The sequence below is a fragment of the Equus przewalskii genome, chromosome 19 (assembly GCF_037783145.1).
Source record: "Equus przewalskii isolate Varuska chromosome 19, EquPr2, whole genome shotgun sequence".
Taxonomy (NCBI): domain Eukaryota; kingdom Metazoa; phylum Chordata; class Mammalia; order Perissodactyla; family Equidae; genus Equus; species Equus przewalskii.
The window spans coordinates 46,464,656-46,474,313 of record NC_091849.1 but is presented as its reverse complement, the minus strand read 5'-3'; positions in this window follow the sequence as shown (position 1 = coordinate 46,474,313).

Sequence of the window (9,658 nt, the reverse complement as noted above, 5' to 3'; positions counted from 1 at the left end):
TTGTTTTTCTAACTTAAAAAATTAATAAGGATAAATTTTTAATTTTAAAATTAAAGCACCCTATAGATGTAGACATGAATGGAGATGCAGAAACTAGTACTATAACTGATATAACAACTTTGTAAAAATACTTGGAAAAGGGATGCTGTAAATTTCACAATAAATGGCAACTTTAACTTTTTATGAAAGAACAAAGCAAAATAACTCTTCGCTTTGTAAAAGAATTTTAAAAATAAAGTGAATACTATTAAAAGTCATGTTCAGCATATAAGAAGTTTACTTTCGGGGCCAGCCCAGTGGCACAGTGGTTCAGCACACACGTTCCGCTTCGGCAGCCTGGGACTTGCCAGTTTTGATCCCCGGTGCGGACATGGCACCACATGGCAAGCCATGCTGTGGTAGGCGTCCCACATATAAATTAGAGCAAGATGTTAGCTCAGGGCCAGTCTTCCTCAGAAAAAAGAGGAGGATTGGCAGATGTTAGCTCAGGGCTAATCTTCCTTGGGAAAAAAAAAAGAAGTTTACTTTCAACAGTCAAAAAGGAATTGGCAAAACTAGTCACTTGAAATCAGAATTGAAGGTTGGTCCAATAAAAAGTGTTAAAAATTTTTGATAGGAGCCAGCCTTTTAACTTTGTCCAGCTGTAAAACAACTTGGATTTTGCGCAAAATAGAAAACCATTTTTAGATGGAGACATGAAGAAATAAATTATCATTTGAGATATGGAAATTTTGCTAGAAACTTATGAGAAAAGCCCAAAAGAGATATTTTACAGAAAGTAAAAGATCTTTGATTAAGCCATCAAACCGTTGCCCACAAAATACAAGAGCTTTCTAAAAATATAAATGAATACTTGATTGAAAATTTGAAAAACTGCAACTACTTTTCTTTACCACTAGATGAGTCATACAGTATACCAGGCTCTGCCCAATTAATATTTTGGGTATGTATTGACTCAAAGGACTTCCCAATTTTTTTTTTTTTTTTGAGAAAGATTAGCCCTGAGCTAACATCTGCCACTAATCCTCCTCTTTTTGCTGAGGAAGACTGGCCCTGAGGTAACATCCATGCCCATCTTCCTCTGCTTTATATGTGGGATGCCTGCCACAGCATGGCTTGCCAAGCGGTGCATAGGCCCATGCCCAGGATCCTAACTGGCAAACCTTGGGCCACCAAAGCAGAGCATGAGAACTTAACCACTATGTCACCTGGCTGGCCCCAGGACTTCCCAATTTAAAAAAAAAATATATTGGAAATTCACAGCCTAAAACTTTGAACTGGCACCATAGATACCTTTAAATCTTTTTTATCTGTCAAGGAAAAATTTTAACTAGACATGAAAAAATTAGTTTCTGTCACAACAGATAGTGCTCTGGTTATTTTAGATCAAAAATCCGTATTTATTGGAATTTTGAGTAGGAGACACACTTTCCTCATTACTTCATTCCAATATGTGATATATATTGAAAACATTTGTGCACAGCTTTCTGAAACAGTCTCTATGAAAAGTGTCATGCACACACATGTTTAAATTGTGCAGTATATATATGCAAATACTAAGATCCATCACCAATTTGTGGACCTACTGAAAGAAACAGAAGACAGTGAATTTAATTATCTTGGGTTCTTTGCCAATGTTCATTCGTTAAATTGTGGAAGGCTTTTACAACTATTTATTGTATCATTAACTCATTTCAAATATCCAATAATCAAAAGGAATGCCTTTCAAATATCCAATAATCAAAGACAAAATATCATGAGTTTGATTTACGTTCACTCACTGGTATCACACTTCATGTGAACGAACTAAAATTTCAAGTTCCAAGGAAAGAAAAAGCTTATTGTAACCTAGTGAGACAGATATGATAGTTTATGTTACATCAAAATTTTCTGTGATACAAATCAGTAATATTTGTTTTTGCACATTTTGCTAACGTGAATCAACATAGAGAAGATTTTCGTTGCAATTGACACTATTATATAAATGGGCTACAAATATTATAGGAAAATTTGAATGATACTTTGTTCATGTTGATAAATTTAAAATTACTTTTCAACTTTAACAATATGCCTTTGAAACTGGTATTAGTAGTACTGAGTTGGCACAAAAGATAGTAAATTTGTTAAATTTGAACAGATGTAGTTTTGAAAACTTTTTGCTTCAAAAATTAGATTATTCTAAAAGAGATAAACCAGTTTTCTCAATGTAAACATAAATATTAAAGGAAAATAACTTTTTTGGCATCTGATTCAGGTATTGAGACTTTCAAATTTCATTGAAACAATCTGGATATGTGAGTCTGTGTCTATTTTTTCGACAGTAAATTTTATGAAATCTAAACAGGAATCAAAATTTAGCACTTGAGATGTGCTGTACATATAAAATATATATCAGACATTGAAGGCCAAATGTGAAAAAAATATTAGTAGTAATTTTATACTTATTATATATTGAAATGATACTGTTTTGGATATATATGACTGAAATTAATTTCACCTTGGACTTTTACTTTGTAATGTGGCTACTAGAAAATTTAAAATAAGAATGTACGTAGATAGCATTATATTTCTATCAGGCTGTGCTGATATAGAAGATTTGAACAGCAAGAATGATCAGCTTGACCTGATTAACATGTATAGAACACTGAATTCAACAACTGCAGAACACACATATTTTCATGCATACATGGAACATTTATCAAAATTGATCATACGCTGGGCCCTAAAGCTAGTTTCAATAATTTTCAAAGAATTGAAATTACCAAAAGTATGTTCCATGTCTTATATTTGCCCTACATTTATAACAGTGGGAAAAAAACCCAGAAGAAATAAAAATACCCAATGCCAATATAATACTCAAGGAAACAAAAATATGACAGGTAGACTTACATTATGCAATCATTAAAATGAGAATTATGAAGAACACAAAGATTTTTGTGAAAAATAAACATTGCATAAAAACATAGAGCTCAAAATAGCATATATAGGGGCCAGCCCTTTGGCTGAGTGGTTAAGTTCACATGCTCTGCTTCAGCGGCCTGGGGTTCACTGGTTCAGATCCTGGGTGTACACCTACACTCTGCTCATCAGGCCACACTGTGGTGGCATCCCACAAAAAAGAACTAGAATGACTTACAACTAGAATATACAACTATTTACTGGGGCTTTGGGGAGAAAAAGAAAAGGATGATTGGCAACAGATAGTAGCTCAGGGCCAATCTTCCTCACCAAAACAAGAAAAACATACCTTTAAAAAGTAATAATAATAATATACACCTACACATATAAACAGTATGTATTTTGTTGTTTATTTTCTTAATTTTGGTAACATTGGTTTATAACAATATATAAATTTCAGGTGTACATCACTATATTTTGATTTCTATGTAGATTACATCATGTTCAACACCTAAAAACTAATTACAATCCATCGACATACACAAGTGTCTAATCACTCCTTTTGCCCTCTTCCTTCACTCCTTCCCCTCTGCTTACCACCGCTCCAATCTCTGTTTCTATGTGTCAGTTTGTTGTTGTTTTTATTATCTTCTGTTTATAAGTGAGATCACAGGGCATTTGGCTTTCTCCCTCTGACTTATTTCGCTTAGCATAACACCCTCAAGCTTCATCCATGTTGTCACTAATAGCCAGATTTCATCGTTTTTTAAGACTGAGTAGTATTCCATTGCGTATATCTACTACATCTTCTTTATCCATTCCTCCCTTCATGGGCACCCAGGTTGCTGCCAAGTCTTGGCTATTGTGAATAATGCTGCAATGAACATAGGGGTGCATATATCTTTACACATTTGTGTGTTCATGTTCTTTGGGTAAATACCCACCAGTGGAATAGCTGGATTGTATGGTAGTTCTACTCTTAATTTTTTGAGAAATCTCCATACTGTTTTCCATAGAGGCTGCACCAGTTTGCACTGCCACCAGCAGTGTATGAGGGTTCCCTTTTCTCCACACCCTCTCCAACACTTGTTATATCATGTCTTGTTAATTACAGCCATTCTGACAGGCATGAGGTGATATCTCACTGTAGTTTTGATTTGAATTTTCCTGATAATTAGTCATGTTGAACATCTTTTCATGTGCCCTTTGGCCATCAGTATATCTTCTTTGATGATGTCTTTCATATTGTTTGCCCATTTTTCAATTGGGTTGTTAGTTTTTTTGTTTTTGAGATATATGAGTTCTTGATATATTTTGGATATTAACCCCTTATCAGATATATTCTCTGGAAATATCTTCCCCCAATAGTTAGGATGCCTTTTTGTTTTGTTGATGGTTTCCTTTCTATACAGAGCTTTTTAGCTAGATGTAGTCCCATCTGTTTATTTTTTCTATTGTTTCACTTGACTGGTCAGACATAGTGCTTGAAAAATATGCTGCTAAGACCGATGTTGAAGAGTGTACTGCCTATGTTTTTATCTAGAAGTTTCATGGTTGAGGTAGGGCTGTATTGCTATAAACTTCCCTCTTAGAACCACTTTCGGTGTATCCCATAAATTTTGGTATGTTGTATTTTCATTTTCATTTGTCTCCAGGTATTTTTTTATTTCTTCCTTGATGCAATCATTGTTAAGTAGCATTTTGTTTAATCTCCACATATTTGTGGCCTCTCTGATTTTCTTACTGTAGTCGATTTCTGGTTTCATACCATTGTGGTCAGAAAAGATGCTTGGTATTATTTCAATCTTCTTAAATTTATTGAAACTTGTTTTGTGGCCTATACTATGTGATTAATCCTGGAGAATGTTCCATGTGCATTTGAAAAAAAAAATATATTCTGTGGGTTTTGGATGGAATGTTCTGTATATGTCTACTAAGTCCATCTGGTCTAAGGTGTCATTTAAGGTCAATGTTTCCTTATTGATCTTCTGTTTGGATTATATATCCCTAAGTGTAAGAGGAGTATTAAAGTCCCCTACTATTATTGTGCTGCTGTCTATTTCTCCTTTTATGTCTGTTAATAATTGCTTTATATATTTAGGTGCTGTTATGTTGGGTGCATAGATATTTACAAGTGTTATAACTTCTTGTTGGATTGTTCCCTTTATCATTATGTAGTGCCCTTCTTTGTCTCCTGTTACAGTTTCTGTTTTAAAGTCTATTTTTTCTGATATAAGTACTGCTACCTCAGCTTTCTTTTCATTGCCATTTGCATGGAGTACCTTTTTCCATCCCCTCACTTTCAGTTTGTGAGTGTCTTTAGGTCTGAAGTGTGTCTCTTGTATGAAGCATATGTATGGATCTTGTTTTCTTATCCAATAGGCCACCTTATGCCTTTTGATTGGAGTATTTACTCCATTGACATTTAAAGTAGCCATTGATAAGTATGTACTTATTGCCCATTTTGTTACTTTTTTCTGGGTGTTTTAGTAGTTCTCTGTTTCGTTCTTCTTCTCTTGCTCTCTTCCTCTTGTGGTTTGATGACTTTTTTAGTATTATGTTTAGGTTCCATTCTCTTATATTTTTGTGTATTTATTAAAGGTTTCTGGCTTGTGTTTACCATGAGGTTCATATGTAATAATCTGTGTATATAGCAATCTATATTAAGTTGATGGTCTCTTTAGTTTGACCTCTTGCTAAAAACTCTACTCTTTTACTCCCCTCCTCCCACATTTTATGTTTTTGATATCATATCTAACCTCTTTTTTTGTGGTTGTGTATCCATTAGCCTCTTATCATGGAAGTAGATGATTTTAGTACTTTTGTCTTTTGACCTTCATATTAGCTTCATAAGTGGTTGATCTGCTACCTTTACTGTATATTTGCCATTATCAGTGATCTTATTGCCTTTTTTTTGATAACTTTCTTATTCTTATTTGTGGTCTTCTCTTTTCCACTTAAATTAAGTGCCTCTAGCATTTTTTGTAAGCCTCATTTCTTGGCGATAACCTCCTTTAGGTTTTGCTTGCCTGGGAAACTCTTTAGTTCTCCTTCCATGCTGAATGATGACCTTGCCAGGTAGAGTATTCTTGGCTATAGGTTTTTTCCTTTAAGCACTTTAAAAATATTGTGCCATTCCCTTCTAGCCTGTAAGGTTTCTGCTGAGAAATCAGCTGATAGCCTTATAGGATTTCCTTTGTATGTAACTTGTTGCCTTTCTCTTGTGCCTTATAGGATTCTCTCTTTATCTTTAATTCTTGACATTTTAATTATAATGTGTCTGGGTGTAGGTCTCTTTGAGTTTATCTTACTTGGTGCTCTCTGTGCTTCCTGTATCTGGATGTGTGTTTCCTTTTCCTTAGATTAGGGAAGTTTTCAGCTATTATTTCTTCAAATAGATTCTCCATCCCTTTGTCTCTCTCTTCGCCTTCTGAGATATCTATAATATGGATGTTAGTGCACTGGATGTTGTCCCAGAGGTCCCTTAGGCTGTCCTCATTCATTTCAATTCCTTTTTCTTTTATCTGTTCAACCTGGGTGATTTCCTCCAGTCTTTCATCCAGCTCACTGATCTGTTCTTCTATGTCATCTACTCTGCTATTGAGTCCCTCTAGTGGAATTTTCATTTCCACTATTGTATTTTTCATTTCTGATTGGGTTTCTTTTTCATGTTTTCCATTTCTTTGTTGAAGTTCTCACTGAGTTCATTCATTCTTCTCCGAGGATCAGTGAGCATCCTTATGACTCTTAGTTTGTACTCTTTGTAAGGTAGATTGTTTATCTCTGATTCATTTAGTTCTTTTTCTGGGGTTTTGTTCTGTTCCCTTACTTGGAATGCATTCCTTTGTCTACTCATTTTGCATCTTTCTCTGTGCTTATATCTATGTATTAGGTAGGTCAGCTACATCTCCTGATCTCTTATGTAGGAAACGCCTTATAAGGTCCAGCAGTATGCTTTCCTCTCATCACCAGTTCCAAATGTTCCAGGAGTGACCCCTTTGTGGGCTACCTGTGTCCTTCTGGGTTTCTTGTGCTGTGGGTTCCTGGGGATACTAGGCTGTCCCCCTGGCCAGTTGGTTGTAATGCTCAGTTGCCTTTAGCTGCTATGGACCCTTCACACACTTTATCAGGCTTTGGAAACCCCAGAACAGTTGGCTGCAAGGTCTAATAGCTCATTCCTGTTGTAGTTTTTCTGTTCAGTAAGCAGGTCCCCAGCATGGCTGGTTGCTAGGCTCAGGGGCTTACAATTGCAATAGGCCTCCAGCCTGCAAGGCTGTTGTCAGCTCTCAGGATTACAGCTGAGTGGGGCTGGCCCCACGCATAGGAGCACCCAATTGTGTTAGGCTTTGGAAGGTGGGGCCAATCCCCTATGTCCCTGTTTGAGAAGCACAAGTCTGTTGCAGCTGACAAACCCCATGGTCCACAAAGCCACACACCCCATCAACACGGTCCTGTCCCGTGTGTGCACCTTGACCCACTGAAGCAGACCCAGTCACTCCAGTGGAGAGGTCCCCACACATGCCACCAATGCAGGCCTGCTCCTCATGCATGCCCTGCCTCACAGAAGCAGACCCACCCACCAAGCTGCAGAGGTTCCAAGCACCTCACCTATCCAGGCCCACAAGTTTCCCAAGGGCTTGCTGTTGGGTAGGGCCAGTCCCTCGGATGGGCTGCCTGCCCTGGCTGAGCTGCACTAAATCAGTGCTCTAGTGGATGGGGCAGACCCTGGGCTAACAGACCAGGGGAAGAACACCAATAACATCTGCCAGCATCTGTGTCAGCACACCTGTACTAGGTCACAATCATGGCAGTTGCCAATGTCTCAGTCCCTGAGGAGGTCTCCCCTCTCACCCAGATGCACCCAGAACCTATCAAGTGAGTCTTTTTTCACAAAGGACCGTGCACCTTTCTTTCTGGTGACTTTACATTGCTTTCTGAAACAAGTGAGTTTGTGCATGGGCCCTGTAAAAGCAGGCTTTGCTTTCCCTTATGTCTGAGACTTTTTCTAGGGTATTCCCCATTGTAGTTAATAGCAGCAAAGCCAGATATTATGACACTTTTCTCAGTTGTGCTGAGTCCAAAAGCTGCTTATTGTGGTAACACTCCTCTGCTCAGAACCCTCACTCCTCCAGGGAAGGCTTCATACCTGAAGATTGCTTCTGGCTGGCTGTCAGGTGCCACAGCTTGAAGGTGGATTTTTTCTCTCCAGAAATGAATTACTGCCTGTTCCACTTCAGTTAGCACTGTCCCTTATTGAGGGGATTCTTTTTATCCTATTTTCAGTTCTCTCTCAGAGGTAGTTGTTACAAGAGTAGGTGTAAATTTGTTGTGTCCATGGGAGGAGGTGAGTTCAGATTCCACCTTTGCTTCCATCTTGATACTGTCCTCAATGTCTCTTCTTGGATTCATCAGAGAAGTGAGGTCACAGGTCAAACTACTGATGCCAATATTTGGTGAGACAGACAGGAGAACACAGAGCATCACAAGTCCAGTCACAATCGATGGGAACCAGGACTGGAGTAAGAAAACCTGAACTGTAACTGACCAACAGCTGGAAGCTCACTATGCACAAGGCTGAGTGGAAAACTCCAGGGGACTCAGTTGTGAGGAGAGTTCCCACACTTGTGTAAGTTTTACCTCCAGGAGTTCAACACAATGAATACCAACAGTATATATTTTTAAAAATAAATATTATATGAAGGGAACTTAGAGGGTAGTTTAGATACTATTTTCAGTAAAATTGTCGAAGACATACTTTTTTAATAAGTTTTTTATTAGCTTGGAAAAATGAGATCTTACCTAATCGTATTCCTGAGTTACAAAAAAATTTGAAAGACACTGTATAGCTTGATGAGTAGCATTGTCATTTGAACTTTCCAATTAGATTTTCTTTTCTTTTTTTTTCTTTTTTGGTGAGGAAGATTCGCCCTGAGCTAACATCTGTGCCGATCTTCCTCTACGTTGTATGTGGGATGCCGCCACAGCACGGTTTTATGAGCAGTGTGAAGGTCCAGGTCCAGGATCCAAATCCATGAAACCTGGCCTGCCAAAGCAGAGTGTGTGAACTTAACCACTACGCCACCGACCTGGCCCCCCAATTAGATTTTTCTTTTCAAGGCTTAACTTAATTTCTAATTCACACTGGGGTAACTTCCAAAATGATCATTCAGGATTTACTCATAAAAAAATAGAACTTTTGGGGCAGGCCCCGTGGCCGAGTGGTTAAGTTCGTGCGCTCCGCTGCAGGCGGCCCAGTGTTTCGTTGGTTCGAATCCTGGGCGCAGACACGGCACTGCTCATCAAACCACGCTGAGGCAGCGTCCCACATGCCACAACTAAAGGGACCCACAACAAAGAATATACAACTATGTACCAGGGAGCTTTGGGGAGAAAAAGGAAAAAAATAACAAAATAACAAAATCTAAAAAAAAAAAATAGAACTTTCTATCACTGGAATATAATAATGGGATTTGCTTTGTAAGAATTCCATTAATGAAGTAACTATTATGATTCACAAATAGATAAAATGTGTTTTCTTTCGTTTCTGAGCCAATTGGTGGAGATTTGAAAGAGATTTTCTTCTTTTTTTCTTTTTTATTTCTTTTTTAGAAAATAAAATAGAAGCTACTTTTAGAAAAAGAAAATGAGCTACTCAGGTTCATTTGGGTTCAATACACGCAGAAATAGGATTGGAAAAAGCCATTATAGAAACTGACACTTTCCTTTATATTTGCACGTTCAGTACTTGTTTCGCAAAGAC